General features: G+C 47.6%; 1 pseudogene; it reads right to left on the bottom strand.

Annotated features, from left to right (window-relative positions):
- Positions 1-13812: 13812 nt before the first annotated feature.
- LOC139264906 (U2 spliceosomal RNA) lies at positions 13813-14051 on the bottom strand (annotated as a pseudogene).
- Positions 14052-19411: the final 5360 nt, after the last annotated feature.

Genomic DNA, 19411 nt, shown 5'->3' with positions numbered 1-19411 from the left:
CAGAGAAGATGTATGAAGAATTGTGTACACTGGTAAAGGACCACCTTAAGCCAGACGAAGGTATCATCATCTCAAGATACAGATTTTACACGCACGTTCGCTCAGAGGACCAGAATGCGGCCGAATTCATTGCCGACCTGAGTCGTCTAGTGGGACCATGTAAGTTCTGGGTTGTGTTGGTAGACATGCTACGGGACTTCTTTGAAATCGGCACCAACCACAAGATGATCCTGCGTAAACTACTGGCGGTGGAGACGTTGGATTTGACGTTGGCCTACATGATACAGGAGCTGGTCGAGACGTCGAAAAGACTTATGTGCATTAACATACATAAAGGACTGTTTATTTATCACAGGTGCCCTTTTGAAATTCACTCGGCTGCAGCAATATTTCAGAGGAACATGGCGAGTCTACTGAAGTTCGTTCCCAGAACCATCATGTTCCAAGATGACATCCTGATCACAGGTCGTCACTCCGAGGAAAATCTGAACAACCTGGAAGAGGTTCTACATGTCTGGACAAAGTGGGACTCAGACTGAAACGCTCAAAGTGCGTCTTCATGGCACCAGAGGTCAAATTCCTGGAGAGGAAAATTGCTGCTGACAGCATCAGGCCCACAGCCATCAAGGATGCACCCAAGCTGCAGAACGTGACGAAGCTGCGTTCGTTCCTGGGTCTTCTCAACTACTTCGGTAACTTCATATCTAAATTGAGCACCTTATTGGAACCACGGCACATGCTGCTAAGAAAAGGCAACAACTGGGTGTGGGGTGCGTCTCAAGACCGAGCTTTTGAGAAAGCCACTAATCTGCTTTGCTCTAACAAGCTGCTGGTACATTATGACCCATGTAAACATTTAGTATTGGCCTATGATGCTTCATCATATGGAATTGGTTGCGGACTCCACCAAGCTAATGAGGTGGAAAAACTCCAACCAGTCACTTATGCTTCAAACAGTTTGTCTAAAACGGAAAGAGCCTACAGCATGGTAGAGAAAGAAGCACTAGCTTGTGTGCATGGGGTTAAAAAGATGCATCAGTACCTGTTTGGTCTTCAGTTTGAAGTGGAAACAGATCACAAGCTGCTCATTTCACTGTTCTCTGAAAACAAAGATATCAATACCAATTCTTCATCCTGCATCCAGAGGTGGGCGCTGACATTATCCGCATATGATTATGTCTTTCGCCCTAGACCTGGCACCGAGAATTGTGCTGGTGCTTTGAGCCATCTGCCATTGCCCACACCAGAGGTGGAAATGCCACAATCGGCGGACTTATTGTTAGTTGTGGATGCTTTTGAGAGTGAAGGAACCCCTGTCATGGCTCAACCATTAAGACCTGGACCAGCCAGGACCCGATATTATCGGTTGTGAAACGATGCATCCTCAAAGGTGAGTGGTCTGCCATACCCAAGCAAATGTGCATGGAGACCAAACCTTACATTCGTCGCAAAGACGAACTGTCTATTCAGTCAGATTGTATAATGTGGGGCGATCGTGTTGTTATGCCCAAGAAAGGAACAGAAAAATTTGTATGTGAGCTACATAGCACACATCCCAGCATTGGAATGATGAAAGCCATCACCAGGTCTCATGTATGGTGGCCGGGAATTGACTCTGAGCTGGAATCATGTGAGGATCAGTGGAGCACTTGCATGCAGCTCAGCAAAGCACCAGCGGAATCGCCGCTGAGTCTTGTAGTGGTTTTTCCTTCTACTGTTGCTTGTGACCGGGCGCAACCTTCAGACTATGGTGATTTGAGTTGCTATCACCAGTGGACCCCTTTTCTGCTTATACCCAATTACAGCTTAGTGATATGTTTGATATGACCAATAGGTCTGAGGCTGCTTCTACCCAATCGCAACCTTGACATTTTGAGGCGTCCTACACCCTTATCTGGTTCTGACCTCAGAATTTAGGTGGATAATGAGCTTCCCACATTAAAACACGCAGAGATGCAAAAGACAAGAAATGTTCCTGGAAAAGTCAGATAAGTCCTACTTTATTAAAACCCAGGTGAGCAAGGTTAAGTTGCAAAAGACAACACAAAACTAATACACACATAATAAAATTGGTGCGAGCCCCCAAAGTGTGGACCAAGTGAAATACAAGGTCGACGCGCTGGCTTGTTGAACCACTTTGAACTAAGGAAAAAAAAAAGATTTATGGGAGGAACGGACACAACGAAATTCTACACAAGTTTAAAATCCTTATACCCACTCTATCACCCACCCCCTCCTTTACACCTACCTAGCCTAAGCTGACAGTTGGGAGAAGACTCCAGGGTGATACTCACAGTTTCCTTTGACGGGTATAGTGGGTCCCACCTTAAATCGGATTTGCTCCAGTTACACTCGGAGGTTGTATGGGCTCGCAGTTGTGTTTCTTTTCGGCCGTGTGAGTTGTCGGTGTGGACTGGGGTGAATGTTGCCTCCCCCGGTCACCTCGGCCGTCGGTTGTCCAGTCGGTGGGCCTCGGAGCGTGGTCCTGGTGTGCGGCTCGGTTGCTTAGGGCAAGTTTGGGCCCCCCCCTTTTTCTCTTCCTGGGTTTTCGGTCGCTGGTTCAGCACATGGATGGAGTCTAGGTCCGCTGGTGGCAGTTGTCTTTGGCTGCTCCGAAGTTCTTTAGCCTGGGTCGTTCTTTTGCGAGGCTGAGTCCCTCTCTCTTCCTTCGAGGTGTCGTCAGGTCCCCTTGTCTGTGTTCTTTAAGTGCTGCCAGCTCTCACCTTTATACCCAGTTCAGTTCCGGCCTTTTTCGCGCCCAAACTGAATTAGTGTCTCATTGTTTGAGTCGAGGTGGGGATGAGGTGTTAAGGTAAAGCATTGTTTCTTGTGCACCTCGGTGCCAGATAGTCTGGCTGGCTATTGTGTCAGGGTCGGGATGCACTGAGGTGTTGGCCTTTCCTATTGTCTTTATGTACATGGGTAATGGGCTGGTGATGGGCCCTTCTCCTTGATTAGATCCAGGTAAGTTGTCCTTTACAAAATGGGCTGGGTATTCCCCATTGGTCGAGGATTTCCTTGCTTCTGGCCCGGTTCAATTCACTGATTGGCCGGCCCAGGATGCACTTTCCCGGGATTGGCTGGCTTCTCAGCCTGCCTGTGGCCCCCGAATTCACATAGTGTCTGGCCACAGACATCCTTCCCAGCCTGCCTTTCTTCCTGCGGCTTGCCTTGGCCAAAGTCCGATTAAAAGGGTGTATGGGATGATCCTCTGTTTCCTTGTTACCAGGTGCCCTTTTTTTTTGTGTAGCACTGGATTTTTTACCCTTACAGTCTGTACTCGTGGCCGTCCAAACCATGGTCCAGGATCCACATAGACTTTGCAGGTCCCTTCCTGGGGAAGATGTTTTTAGTTGTGGTGGATGCATATTCAAAGTGGATAGAGTGTATAATCATGTCATCCAGCACATCCACAGCTACCATTGAGAATCTCAGTGTCATGTTCGTGACACATGGTCTGCCTGACATCATTATTAGTGACAACAGATCGTGCTTCACCAGTCAGGAGTTTCAAGAGTTCATGAAACTCAATGATATCAAACATGTATGGTCAGCACTGTTCAAACTTGCATCCAATGGGCAAGCAGAACGTGCTGTCCAAAACATAAAGCAGAGTATGATCACTGCAGACCCGCCTGTCATGCATACTGCTCAGTTACAGGACAAGACCACACATGCTTACCGGGGTCTCGCCTGCTGAACTAATGATGAAGAGAGGTCTTAAGACCAAGCTATCTCTTGTACACCATGACTTGAATAATCATGTTGAATATAGAAGGCAAAGTCAGCAAGGATATCACGATCGCGCAGTTGTGTCATGTGATATTTTTGTAGATGATCCTGTATATGTTCTGAATTATGGTCAGGGTCCCAAGTGGATCGCTGGTACTGTCATGGCCAAGGAGGGCAACAGAGTATTTATTGTCAAGCTCAAAAATGGGCAAACATGAGGAAGTATATGGATCAGATAAAGCTGCGGCACACAGACGAACCGGAACAGACAGAGGAAGAGACAATCAACGACCAACCAACCTACCCCCAGTCAGAGGACTCAGTGATCATCAGTGAATTTGAACTTTCAATCATTGACATGTTCAATGAAAATGGACTTTCAATCCCTGACATGGCCATTGCCACTCCCACCAGGTCAGCCAGCCAGCCAGCCACCAGTCACAACAGACTCTGAACATTCATCCAAGGCTGGAGTTGAACTGAAACGGTCAACCTGGGAGCATAAAACACCGGACCGTCTCAATTTGTAAAAGACTGTGTTAATATCTCAGAGGAGGGTATTGTCATGTATGTACTTCTGGGATCACTAGCCACTAGATGGCGTCACTGTTGGAGGCCATTGGGATGCATGCACGTGTATGCAGCCCAAGTATAAAAGGCCAACCATTTTGTATATTAGTCACTTTGGGCCTTAATAAAGCAGAGCCAAGGTCATACCTCTTGGAGTTAAACAGTACTCAGTCTAACAGTTATTGCATACACAACACCTACATTACAACAGTGACAACATTTCAAAAGTACTTCATTGGTCTGTAAAGCACTTTGGGATATCCGGTGATTGTGTAAGGCACCATATAAATGGAAATCTTTTTTTTTCTTTTTACATAAAAGAGAACAAAAAGCACTTTGTATGAATGATATACTTTTCATCATAAGCTTGCAATGCATATTTACCAGTGTCACCATCCTACAGCAGAAGAACATAGAAGTTCTGCATATTAGTAAGTAAGCAGAAATTTCCCAATTCAACAAATGAATATGAAGACCACAGCCCCGATTTGAACTCAGGATGCGAATCAGGTGGGCAGGAAACCGCCATGACATCATCGGCAGGAGGCCTGCAGGATTGTAACACCCAGATTCATTTCCATTTAACCAGCAGGTTGCCTCCCTCGATCGTGTTTTGAATCGGCTGCCACTTGCAACTTTCAGCATGACTCCCACTAGTGGACAAAGTCAGGGCAAATACTGTTTCCACAGCAGATATAGGAGCACCCCAAGGCCACTGTAACTCAGGCTCTGACAGAGATGGCTGATAGACTCAGTACCAGTAGCAACACCACCATGACCTGGGTTCAATATCGGAATAGTTTCAATGTTCTTAGGTGAGCAGCTAGGTTGAGTACAGCTATTCAGTGTCAGCTCTGGGTCAGCACTCTCACCTATGCATCAGAAGGTTGTGGATCAAGCCCCAATCCAGAAACTTAAGCACAAAAATCTAGGCTGAAACTCCAGCACAGTACTAAGGGAGTGCTGCACTGTTGAAGGTGCCGCCTTTCAAATGTGCCGTCTTTCGAATGTGACGTTAAACTGAGGCCCTGTCTGCTCTCTGCTCTCAGGTTGATGTAAAAAATCCCATGTTATTATTTCAAAGAAGAGCAGGGGAGTTCTCCCTGGTTTCCTGGCTAATAATAATCCCTCAATCAACATTTAAAGCAGATTATCTGGTCATTATCAGTTTGCTGTTTATGGGAGCTTGTTGTGCGCAAATTGGCTGCTGCGTTTCCTACATTAAAACAGTGACTACACTTCAAAATACTTCATTGCAAAGACACTTGGGACTTCCGGTGGTCATGAAAGGCGCTAGATAAATGCAAGTCTTCCTTTCCTTTTACCTCTCTCAGCAATACCTTTCAACACTCCTGTCAGCCCTTTCCCTACCACACTCAATGAGTACCACCCATCCATTAATCCTTCACTATATGATCGCACACTAAAGGGCCAAAATTGCCTCCCACCCGAAACGAGTTGCACCTACCATTTTCGATGCATGGGGCGGAGAGACCAGAGAATTCGGGTGTTGGTGCTTTTTGTTAAGCGGGCAGAAGTGGCTTCATCGTCGGGGCGGAAGTGGGGGCAGGGCAGAGTGGCCACCACTAACGGGGTGGAGCGGAGCGGCCGACGCTGCAAGTCATCAGTGCCGCGCAGATCACGTCATCGTGCTGGCACGTCACAATGTCCATCCACTTCAGTTAAAGGGGAGGGCGGCTGCAAACTCTGCAGCCACTTTAGTGGCAAACATTGGGCCATTAGGGAGGGTTTCGGCTGAACTTGCGGCCATAATTGTCCGCCCGACCTTGCAGTCGGCTGACAAAACAAACACATGGAGTCACCGGCAGCGCCACCTCCCCTTTAAAGGCGGCTGCGCTGCCAAGCCACAGAAATGGCACTGACTCAAAAAGCTTTTAGGAGCACCGACCAGCGGCGGCGCCACTCCCGTGGGGGAATTCCGCAAAGGGAAATTTCCCGCGGGGCAATTTCGGGAAGGAATCACTGCCGGTTATTAAGGGGTCGACGCGTTTATGCGCAGTGGGAAAACGGGCGGAGCGGTCCCCTACACCGCTCCAAAACAGAGCAAGGGCAATTTCTAAAATGGCAGCCCCTCCATAGTGATTCGGCGGCCAGTCCACACCGACCCGTGGCCGTCACTCTCAGGTGGCCATGGGCCTTATAGAAAGGGGTATTTTCGGCCCTGAAGACACCTCTCTTTCTAATTTCAAACACACTCACCTCTTCCTTTACTCTATTCACAACACACAGTAACACAATTCTCCTCTCACTTGCACACCACCCAGAACTCCATCCTCACTTCACGTTACAAAAACAACTCGCATTTATATAGTACCTTTAAGGTAGTGGTCCCAAGGAGACTCTTCACAGGAGCATTATCAGACTGAATTTGACACCAAACCACATAAAAAGATATTAAGATAGATTACCAAAAATTTGTTCAAAGAGGTATGTTTTAAGGAGTATCTTAAAAGAAGAGAGAGAGCTTGATATGCAGAGAGGTTTAGGGGGGGGGGGCATTTCAGAACTAAGGGCCTATGAAATTAGGTCATGCACAAGTGGCCAGAATTGGAGGAGCGCAAAGAGCTCGAGGAGTTGTAGAGCTAGAAGAGGGTACAGAGATAGGGAGAGGCGAGGCCCTGGAGTGATTTGAACACAAGGATGAGGCATTGTCGGACTGGGAGCCAACGTAGGTCAGCGAGCACATGGGTGATGAGCAGGGCAGCCAATCCAGGATTGGCTGGAAGTCCACCAGAATCGACATCTATTGAAAGCAATCCGGGAGGTTTTAATAGGAGTCGCTTTGGAGAAACAGTCCTTGTATGTGCGGTTTGTGCATGCACAGTACCCCGGCTATTGTGGCTTGCAACCAAACCATGTTGTCTGAGCCCTGCTGATCTCCCCAATATTCAGAGCGCACTTCTTCATTGCCAGTTGTGAGAGTGGCGACAACAAGAAGCACCTGAAAACTCCGTGATTCCTGAGACAGCAACTGGGGAGGGGGAGAAAGAGAGAGAACAGCACAAACTGGGGAGGGGAGAGAAATAAACTAGGAAAAGGAGAGAGAAACAAAATGAGGGAGGGAGAGAACAACACAAACTGGAGAGAAAGTGTGAGGAATACAAACTGGGGTGGGAGAGAGGGAGCAACACACAGTGGAGCGAGAGAGGGAGTTCATATTAGCCTGTGATGTGCGCTGTTGTATAATGTATTTTGTTCCGAGAGTCGGGCAGTGTTGATGCTTCTTCCTGAGGACTGAGCCTCATCTCCCTAAAGCTGGTCAGTGAATTGAATTAGATTTAGTTGTGGTTTCATTTCATACTATTATAACTTGCTGTGTACTGTAAAAAGTTGTAAAATCAGACAAAAACTTTGCTTATAAGTTACTTGTATCGAAGATGTTTTGTTGAATCAGTGGCATTTACTTGGTGTTTCTCATTGCCAACGATACTGTAGAAACATCACAGAAGTCGTTTTTACTTAAACATTACTTATCCTTAAATCTTTCTATTTTGTGTTCATTCTGTGATTTATAAATTATGTTATTCTTCTCACTGTACAACAAAAAGTCAAATATAATAAATGGGCTCAATTTTTCCCAAAGCTGTTTGTTGGTGTCCTTGAAAAGTTACGCCCATTTTTTGAGGGCCCCAAGTATGCCAAAAAAAAAATCTTTCAAGTTTCCCCATTTGATTTCTTCATTTTGGCGCCGCCGAGCTTGTCGTTTAGTTTTGGGGGTGGAGCCTTGATCTGCGGCAAAAAGATCGGGTTACCACGGTAACCAGGAACACAATGCGGGCTGAGGCTGGAAAGTGGCACTTCCAGCCAATTCACAGTAAACAAGCACATTACAGCAACTTACCAAAAACAAGCACATTAGCCATTGTAGCAACTTACCTCTATTACATTATTAAAGTCGCCGACCCCCCCCTACGCCGCCGCCATGCCGGTGCCGGTCCCGGCTCCTATCACGGGCCGAACGGCCTCCCCCCTCCCCGTCCCCTGCACCTATCCCAGGCAGAATGGCCTCCTCCCTCCCGGTCCCCGCTCCTAACTATATCCGAAAGGCTTCCCCCCACTCTCTCCCACTCTCTCTTACCACTCCTGCTGCTGCTGTCCAGGCATCTGCTGCGCTGATTTACACACCTGAGCCGATTTTCTTAACTCACCAGAAGGTTTTTCTACAGAGGCCACATACGCCGGTCTAATAAGAACTGGAGAAACTCTGAACTGGCCAAACTTACCTAACTGGCCAGAATTGGCACGGGTGGCCAGTTACGCCTCCTTCAAATCAAAAAAAAACAAACCTAAAAAAATCGTAACTAACTGAGTTACACTGGTGCAAATTGATTGTGGAAAGTTGTATTTTTTAAACTTGGGCCATAAAAAGCGGTGTGCGCCAAAAAAACGGCACAGATCACTGGGGAAAATTGAGCCCTTTATTCAGGGCGTTCTGATACTTAGATACTTAACTAAGGTAAATGCAAAAGCATTTGCAAATGTCATGCAGTTAAGCATCACATGAGCAGTGTTATGTGATCGCATGCCATGTGATCAAATGTCGAATAATCAAATCTCCAGGAATACATCAACCCTGAGTTGGCAACCCTTGTGATGAGTGAGCAGGACTTGGTGAGTGTTAGGATACTGGCAGCAAAGTTTTGGATGAACTCAAGTCTATGGAGGGAGCAGAGTGGGAGTCCAGTCAAGGGAGCATTGGAATAGCTGAGTCTGGAGGTAACAAAGGCATAGATAAGGGTTTCAGCAGCAGATGAGCTGAGGCGGGTGGAGATGCGTGATATTACCGAGATGGAAGTAGGCGCACTTGATGATGGAGAGGATATGAGGTCGGAAGCTCAACTCAGTGTCAAATAGGATACTGAGGTTGTAAACAGTCTGGTTTCAATCTCAGACAGTGTCCAGGGAGGGGGAGTTGCTGCTATACGGAGTTTGTGGTGGTGAACAAAGACATTCTCCTCCGTTTCGGCTGCACTCAAAAATTTGTCACCATCCTCTGTCAGCTCCACGATGACATGCAAGCCGTGATCCTAACCAATGGATTCACCACAGACCCAATCCACCTATGGACCAGGATCGAGCAGAGCTGCGTCATCGCACCAATGCTCTTTTCGATCTTCCTAGCAGCAATGCTACATCTCATCTTTAGCAAGCTCCCCACTGGAGTGGAGCTAAATTATAGAACAGATGGGAATCTGTTCAACTTCCACCGCCTCCAGGCCAGATCCAAGGTCGTCCCACCCTCCATCATCGAACTACAGTAAGCAGACGATGCTTGTGCCTGCGCACTCTCGGAGGCTGAACTCTAAGCCATTGTCAAAACCTTCATCGAGGCATACAGTAGGGGATGGTGGCTCTGTCAGCTTGCTTTCCTGACCAGAGCGGTTGCGAGTCACTCCCGCTCCCTGGTTCTCAACCTTGGATTTATTAATCAGGGTATGATAAAGTGCAGCAGACAACTGTTTCGTACAAAGAAGGTTTGGGTTTTATTAAAGAAAACAAATAACACAAATACACTCCAATAAAACTGTAAAATCTTACAAAAAAGTTCTAAACAATGGGGAATAGTTTATTACAGTAATAAACACACAGAAATGCCTCCCACCTCCCACTTACTCTCTAACTAGGTCAAACTCTAGGGCTCCAGGGATTCATGCTCACCAGATCCTTCCTTTGAAAGCTAGGGCTGTTTCACGGTTTCAGGGTTCTTTGGTTATAACCGGTTTGCCTTACCATACCCCGGACGTGGTAGAAGACCGTGTTGCATATTGAAGCCAGTTGGGGTGAGTCCGCTGATGCGGTTAGACGCGTTTTGGATTTATCTCTGGTAAGTACCCGATTTCCTTTGTTAGCAATAGGGTTTTAAGTTCTTTATGTAATTTCTATCCGCTGGATAGTCTGGGCTCAAATTGTAGAGTGGAAAACTTGCATGGACCCCGGTTTTCTTGGTGGTTGATTATCCTGGTTGGTTTCGTGGTCGCGGTGGTCAGTTGATGGCTGTTACCAAGTCAGTTGGTATTGATGTTCCACTGATTGGTTTTTGAAGTTCTTTTCTCCGATGTCGCAATGTTTCTTCCTGTGTTTTCTCGCCGTGTGCTCTCGATCTTAATCTTGTTGTTCCGAAGTGATGGTCAGAATAGTTTCTTCGTACAACAAGCCCTCAATTATACTCTGAGAGGCTGTTTAATCTTCACACCAAATCTAACATTTCTTTTGTTTAAGTTTTGCTGCTCATTGATTTTAAGTGGTCTTCTTTATATAAGTTTTATTGGGCTGGCTAAATGAAACTTTGATTAAATGTTTAATCTGGCGTTGATAGACTTTGGGATACTCCTTATTTATGAGCCAATAAGCTCTTGTCCATTGTAATAGCACTGCTTTGGCTTCGGGAAGTCTGGGCTGAGCCAGATATTTCTATGCATGCCGAAAAGGTGTTGGAATATTTGGGTCCTGTGAGTGGGGTGGATAATGTTTCTTCCGTGGTCGATTGTTTAAATGCTAATGTTTTCTGGGAGTCTGACCGATGGTTAAACAGCTCCCCCAGACAAACTGATTAGCTACAATATCCAAATTCTAAAGGTAAAGGTTGAACCCACCCCTCTGTCTCTGCAGCTTTTCCCCACAGGCCGAAACATGCCTTTTAAAATCCCAAACTTTGTTAAAACTTGTAGATTTCTTCCATATGCATTTTAGGATCCCAAACTTTCTGTTTAATAGGCCAAAATCGAATTTCCTTTTTGGTGAGTCCAAACACTGGGGAGTTTCCATGAATTTTTGGAATCTTACAATCCCCCATTTGACACTCTTCGCCACAGAGTGTTATCCTAAGTGAACAAAATTCCTGATTCCCAAGAGCTAAAACCTTCCCCTGACATTTACATAGCTAAACCCAAACGTACATTCCCCTTTGAAATGTATTGCTATTTACAGGTAAATTCAGTCTTTCTAATTACAATACAGCACAGAGGGGGTCCAACACCCCTCCATTACTCCAGTTTCACAAAAATACACAGTAAAAACACACATAGTACAAACGCTTTACAACACTTGACCTCTGCGTTTTTACAGCAGGTGGAATCTAAACCGGACATCACCATCTGACTGCGATTTTTTCCGCAGTGTTCTATCATTATTTAGTGTATCCCTCCCTGATACAATCCTTAAGTTCAGCTAGGGCTCGTCCAGCACCCTCTGGTGCCGGGATCGACGACTTCTGCCCCTCCCCCTGCAGGTAGTACACCATAAATAAAAAATAATCACGAGCTGGCAGATAACTAAAGCGTGGGAAGCTATTCTGATCCAGGGAGAGACCTCTATATTTCTGACAATATCCCACCAGGATGGAACAGTGATATCGGAAATTTTGCCCCCTATCTCAACTGTTTTTTGTTCTAGAGTATAGAAATGTTTCTGTGATATTTCTACAGCTTTCAGTAGCGCGGTAAGATGTTAGGGTAGAGGAGGGATTTCATATCCAAAATGAGCAACATAATCTTGTAAATTTGTGAAATTGTTATTTACAGTGAGGTGAATAGTAGAGGGTTCAGGAATGGGAACAATCCGTTCTTGGGCCACTTGAACTTCCGCCTCGGGTTGAAAACATAAACTTCTTTCACTCACTGGACACCAAATGTGTTGTCCATGTTGGTAGTGGGGCACACTTGTGGTGACATAATATGTCCCACCTCCTATATATGCTATCTGTGGAGGAACATGGTCTTGTGTCATTACCTCCATGGTACAGTTGATAGGCTGTGCGCTAGCAGCTTTAAACTGCATTGTGGTCTGGAGTAGGCATTCAAGTGCTGGGGGCACAGTATTACGTGTGCACCCCGGCTCTGGCATCCGGAGAGGTCAGTACCTGTCATAGCATGCTCCCACTTTATGACATAGGGTGGGACCGCTGTGAAACGAACATGTGCACCTCCTTGAATGATCCCAATATTCTCCACCCTGTACACCGGCGCGGGTCGGGCTGTCCCACCATAACCGGCATCCTTACAACTATCCCCATGATGGTATGGTTGGACCGTCCACAATCTACTGGGATAGGGTAGGCTTCAGAAGCTAGACGGAGCTGACACGGACTCAACAAATTGCTAAATGGGTGGAGGGCTGCGAGGTGCTTGTTGCTGATCCAAGAGGGGACTTGGCCTTGCTTTAGATCTTCTAGATTGCTGCAACCCTCGTCCAGCAACCATGCCCCGTACAGCACACACACCTCATTCCTCGCAGCCTGATCCGAGGCATTCCTATCCTCCCGTATAACTGCATTTACTGTTTTTGCATGTCTTTCCAGCTCAGCAATAATCTCCTTTAAATGGAACCTCATCGCCTGGTCGTCGTGTAGCTCTGAGCCTACCACTGTGTTCTCTTCCCTTAGGATCTTCCGTAGCTGTTTTTTTAGACCATTTATTTGCATTTGCAGTTCCATATCATCCATGCTATTAATCACAGTGGATCCTGTATTATATGCAGTGAAAATATCGTTCCAGGTTCCCTTCCTTTGTCTCCCTGTGCCCATAGTGTTCCCAACATATAGTGTGTATAAATCTGCTTTGCCTATGTTGCCAAAATCTAATTTGTGAAATTTCCTGAACATTTCTCTGAGTAGGGGCTGGTATAGCTGCTCTGTCTCCTTTGGGCACCATGCAGGTAAGTGTACTTCTGTAAGGTTTAAGATGACTGAAGCTACTGCATAGTGTACCTCCTGGTATAATACCTTTTCAGTCAGTACTATCACTAACCCATTCCCCGGTCCCTTGATGGTGGTAGGACACCTCTCTGTCACTGTCCGTACTGTCGGGGTCATGGGCAAGGGCTTTCTGGCGCATGCTACGAGTTCTGCGACGTTGACTGGGATCGGGGGATGTGGGATTACACATGATTCCAAGCTTTGATCCCAGCCCATCCCCTCCCCGTCATCCTGCCACTGCCTGGCAAACACAATGGATATGCCTGCGGGACAGACCCTCAGACCCTCTCTGACCCCCACATGTATAACTCGATCCCCTGTTCAGACTCCCACCACTTATCCCAACATACACTCACTCCTCCCTGTGTCCCCGTGATGGTCCGGTAAGTATTGTTACTGAGTCGTTCCCAGTCAGCTACCTGGTCCCCATTGTCCCTGCTCAGCTTCCTGAGCCACCACCACCTATCCAGGGGAATCTGCCCCTTATATGTCAAACACACTCGTTTCCCCTCAGTGACACTGACCCATGCTGCAACGACCTGGGCATGGGATGGAGGCCTCCAAGTAGGTGAACCCGGCCTGGCTGGAGTATCGGGTAGAATTGGACCCCAGCCATCCTGGCTAACTCCCTTCGTGGAAGTAGGCGGCGACCTCCTCCACGCCTGGTATACCATCTCCTTTTTTTTTGAAATTCGTAGCCAATCGTTCCAATTCTTTGTCAAATCACAAACGCCAGAGGTCACCTTGGGCCCATTCAAGGATCACTCTGCGCCAATGCTCTTAGCCAAAAGGCCTAGAGCCACTGCACCGTTCCTGAAAGTACTGCAATACCAGGTTCGTGCCATGGAGGTGGATGGGTCAGGTCCCCCACACACCTCCGTGGAGGTGGATGGGTCAAGCCACCCCACCCACCTCCTATTTCCAAAAAAGCAAGCATATACCTTCCTGATCCAGGAAGAACCACCTTGGGGTTATGGTGGTTACTCCCCTGTCAGGTCAGTTACGCATGATCTTAGCCAAAAGGCCGAGAATGGTACACCATCTCCTGCAGTAACGGTGGGTGCTCTTCCTCCTGAGCACCCAAAGATACGAGATTCCTCGATGTCACCTCTGTGACCCATACTCGCCCCCATTAGGATGAGTAGGAGCAAGGCCCCTCTCATCATTCGGTTCCTTCCCTGTAGGGACACAAAATAGATAGCCTTGCCCTAGAGAAAAACAGTTCTCTGGCTTGGCAAAGGTGATCCAGTTCTGCAATCCAACTTAAACTTTAAAATGTTAAAAATTCCAACTAAAATACTAAAACTTAAACTAAAAAACAATCCTGGAAAAGCTATATACATCACCACCCGTCCCCGGGTGGCCAAGCTAGGTCCTGCTTGCCCCATGCCTTTTCCGATCCTTTGGCCACTTGTACATTTGAGTGTACGGTGACTTGTGCCTTAGAAATCGGAGAGTATTTCCACGGTAGCTGAGGCCTTTCCCGAGTCCCAGATAATGGGCGGGATAGCTCCTCCTGTACTACAGTTCACCACCCCTTGCTGTAGGACCGGTGAGTCCGCTGCTTCTTCTGTAGGTTCCGCACAGCCGGAGGCTGCTGGCTGGGGACCCTCATTTGGTGGCTGGTCCACCACTACCTTCCCTGTGAGTCCCTCACAGTTGGTGGCTGCAGGCTGTGGACCCTTGTCCTTTAACTGGTCCCCCACCTCAATCAATCTTTTTTATCTTGTAGCCCTCTTGGGGCTGAGCAGTGTGAATTGGGGCGCTGGTGACCACGACGTTCTTGGCCGTGGTGTGCAAGAGGTTCTCCTTAGGGCTACGCATACTAGGGGTCTATCCGAGTCCCAGATGATGGGTGGGATAGCTCCTCCTGTAGCGCAGCTCACTACCCCCAATGGTATGGTCTGCGGGTCGGCGACTTCCCCTGTGGGATTCCCACTATCGGAGGCTGCTGGCTGGGGACCCTTATCCTCGGGACGGTTCACTGCCCCCAATGGTAGCGGGATGGAGAACGACCCAGCCTGTTCGTTCCCTGTGAAGCCCACTAGACAGTACGGGACCCCGCTTGTGGGGTTTCCCCTGCCTGTTGCATCGTCTCCCGTCATTTAGGCCCGTAACATCCAAGACTTCTTCCTTGACAGTAGTGTATGTACTCTGCCCTCTCTTGCTTTCTGCAGAGAGAGACTGGTATACTCTACTGTCTAGGGAGAATAGGAGCATTTCTGCGATTTCGGAGTCGTCGCACCCATTGATGCCTGCCGCTTGGTCTACTTCCATAAAGTGAAGCGAAGGGTTCCCTTTATGGGTGAGCTTGTCCAGGTGGGCTACCTTGGTTCTAAGCTGCTGGGTGCTGTGGGAGACCACAAAGTTACTTTCGAGGGGCCCTGCTGCCGCACCGAGAGTGGACGCACCGTACTTCTGCCGCCATACCGGGCACATCGGCCCTGGTCCCGGCCCTTGTCGTACTGGTGTCACTCCCACCTCTCCCTGCTGCCAAGCCGAGTTACAACCCGATGCCACAGGTGGTGGTGCATCGTCCCTGTCTGCCCCGCAAATTGTTCGCCCCTCCTGCTGCCAAACTGGGTTGGGCCCCGGCGCCACAGGTAGTGGTCGAAAGTCTCTCCCCGCTCGCCCCTCCTGCTGCCCAATCGGGTCGCGCCCCGGTGCCACAGGTGGAGACCGAACTGTTTCCCCCTGCTCTTCTAGGTCCACGGCATACCATGCCATTAGCCTTGGACAGAGCAAGGTTCAGACTATTTAGTTGTTGCTGGCAGGGACCGTAGTCTCCCGACTCAAACCCCCTAGTGCTTGCTACTTTGTAAGCTGCTTGGACATCTCTCAACCTCTCCTCCTGCTCTTTAATTATCCTGGTGAGGCGGGTGTTTCTCCCCACAATACCGGTTCTTGACCCTTCGCTTCGGTGACCTGGCACTGAAGGAAATCCTGGCGGTTTCTATGTGTTTCCACTAACCGTAGTTTCCCTTGCTTTTGCTTGCCTAACTCCTCAAATAATCTCTCCCCCATGATAGCTCTGGCACTCGAGTGTTCCTCGGACTCCCTGAGGTCTGCCTCCAGCGACTCTACTTTCTTGTCCAATTGCTGGACCTGTCACTGCAGGCAGACTAACAATGTTGCTTTCTCCACAGAGCTCTTATGATCCTTACTCTCAGTCCATTTGGCTGCAGCGTCCACAGGACGCTCAACACGCAATAGGTTTAGTATCCATTTCTTTGTTATATTGACTTTCTTGAATATGTAAGAGGAAATCCTCTCTTCCATTTTGCTTCTTTCCTCAAAAACAGTGTCTAGTAGATCACATCCTTTTGACCAAGCTCCTACCTGGCTCGCCATTCTGTATGGTGTGGTGGCTCTGTCAGGTTGCTTTCCTGACCAGAGCGGTTGCGAGTCGCTCCCACTCTCCTGGTTCTTGACCTTGGATTTATTAATCAGGGTGTGATAAAGTGCAGCAGACAACTGTTTTGTACAAAGAAGGTTTTATTCAAGAAAACAAATAACACAAATACACTCCAATAAAACTGTAAAATCTTACAAAAAGGTTCGAAACAATGGGGAATACTTTATTACAGGTAATAAACACAACAGAAATGCCTCCCACCTCCCACTTACTCTCTAACTAGGTCATACTCTAGGGCTCCAGTGATTCATACTCACCAGATCCTTTCCTTTGACAGCTAGGGCTGTTTTGCGGTTTTGGGGTTCTTTGGTTATAGCCGGTTTGCCTTGCCGTATCCTGGACATGGTGGAAGACCGTGCTGCGTATTGAAGCCAGTTGGGGGGAGTCCGCTGATGCGGTTAGACGTGTTTTGGATTTACCTCTGGTGAGTACCCAACTTCCTTTGTTAGCAATAGGGTTTTAAGTTCTTTAGGTAATTTTTATCCGCTGGATAGTCTAGGCACAAATTGTAGAGTGGAAAACTTACGTGGACCCCGGTTTTCTTGGTGGTTGATTATCCTGGTTGGTTTCGTGGTCGCGGTGGTCAGTTGATGGCTGTTAACAAGTCAGTTGGTATTGATGTTCCACTGATTGGCTTTTGAAGTTCTTTTCTCCGATGTCGCAATGTTTCTTCCTGTGTTTTCTCGCCGTGTGCTCTCGATCTTAATCTTGTTGTTCCGAAGTGATGGTCAGAATAGTTTCTTCATACAATAGGCCCTCAATTATACTCTGAGAGGCTGTTTAATCTTCGCACCAAATCTAACATTTCTTTTGTTTAAGTTTTGCTGCCCATTGATTTTAAGTGGTCTTCCTTATATAAGTTTTATTGGGCTGGCTAAATGAAACTTTGATTAAATGTTTTAATCTGGCGTTGATAGACTTTGGGATCGCGATACTCCTTATTTATGAGCCGATAGCTCTTGTCCATTGTAATAGCACTGCTTTGGCTTCGGGAAGTCTGGGCTGAGCCAGATATTTCTATGCATGCCGAAAAGGTGCTGGGATATTTGGGTCCTGTGGGTGGGGTGGATAATGTTTCTTCCGTGGTCGATTGTTTAAATGCTAATGTTTTCTGGGAGCCTGACCGATGGTTAAGCAGCTCCCCCAAACAAACTGATTAGCTACAATATCCAAATTCTAAAGGTAAAGGTTGAACCCACCCCTCTGTCTCTGCAGCTTTTCCCCACAGGCCCAAACATGCGTTTTAAAATCCCAAACTTGGTTAAGACACGTAGATTTCTTGCATATGTATTTTAGGATCCCAAACTTTCTGTTTAATAGGCCCAAATCGAATTTCCATTTCAGTGAGTCCAAACACTGGGGGGTTTCCACAAATTTTTGGAATCTTACAGTATGTAAGCATGGGCCTTCTGCTAAACATCCGTAAGACAAAGATCCTCCACCAACCTGAGCCCTCCACACAGCACTGCCCCCACCGATTATTAAAATTCACAACGAGACCTTGGGCAATGTGGACCACTTTCTATACTCCAGAGCCTACTGTCAACAAGAGCAGACATTTATGATGAGATCCAACACTGCCTTCAATGTGCCAGTGCAGCCTTCGGTTGCCTGAGGAAGAGAGTATTTGAAGACCAGAACCTCAAATCCGCATCAAACTTATAGTCTACACGGCAGTAGTGATACCCGCCCTCCTATATGGCGCAGAGATGTGGACTATATACTGCAGACACCTCAAAGCACTGGAGAAATACCATCAGTGGTGCCTCCGCAAGATTCTGCAAATCCATTGGCAGGATAGACCCACCAACATCAGTGTTCTCGCTCAGGCCAACATCCTCAGCATCGAAGCACTGACCACGCTCGATCAGCTCTGTTGGGTGGGCCACATCGTCCGCATGCCCGACACTAGACTCCCAAATGAAGCACTCTATGCAGAGCTTCAAAATGGCAAGCGAGCCTCAGGTGGACAGAGGAAACGTTTCAAGACAGCTTAAAAAAGCCTCCTTGATAAAGTGCAACATCCCCACCGAATCCTGGGAATCCCTGGCCCACGACTGCCCAAGGGGAGGAAGAGCAACCGGAAGGGCACTGAGCACCTCGAGTCCCATCGCCGAGAACAAGCAGAAACCAAGTGTAGACAGCAGAAGGAATGTACGGCAAACCAGACTCCCCATCCACCCTTTCCTTCAACCCCTGTCTGCTCCACCTGCGATAGAGACTGCAGGTCCCGCATTAGACCCCTCAGTCACCTGAGAACACACTTTTAGAGTGGAAGCAAGTCATCCTTGACTTCGAGCGACTGCCTATGATGATGATGGTATTGGTACTGGTTTTCCCATTAATTTAACATAAAACATAGAACATAGAAATTTACAGTGCAGAAGGAAGCCATTTCGGCCCATTGTGTCTGCGCTGGCCGACAAAGAGCCACACGGCCCGTCATCAGCAGCCCTAAAGGTTACATATAAACCCATGAACAATGGCGGAAAGGCAAAGAGCACCCAGCCCAACCAGTCCACCCCACACCACTGCAACATCTCTTATACTAAAAACACTCCATCCTAACTGGAGCCATGTGATCTCCTGGGAAAGGCAAAAACCAGATAAAAACCCAGGCCAATTTAGGGAGAACAAATCTGGGAAAATTCTTCTCCGACCCATCCAGGCAATCAAAACTAGTCCGGGTGATCGCCCTGACCATATTCTATTCCCTGCAGTACATACCATTATATCTGTGCCGATCAACAAAAGGTCATCTTGTCTAATCCCAATTACCAGCTCTAGGTCCGTAACCTTGCAGGTTACGGCACTTTAAGTGCTCATCCAACCATCTCTCAAAAGTGGTGAGGGTTTCTGCATCCACCACTCTTCTAAGCAGTGAGTTCCAGATCCCCACAACCCTCTGCGTAAAGAAGCCCCCCTCAAATCCCCTCTAAACCTTCCACCAACCACCTTAAAACTATGCCCCCCTCGTAACA

The sequence above is a fragment of the Pristiophorus japonicus genome, chromosome 5, assembly GCF_044704955.1.
Source record: "Pristiophorus japonicus isolate sPriJap1 chromosome 5, sPriJap1.hap1, whole genome shotgun sequence".
Taxonomy (NCBI): Eukaryota; Metazoa; Chordata; class Chondrichthyes; family Pristiophoridae; genus Pristiophorus; species Pristiophorus japonicus.
This window is presented reverse-complemented; position numbering and strand designations above follow the sequence as displayed.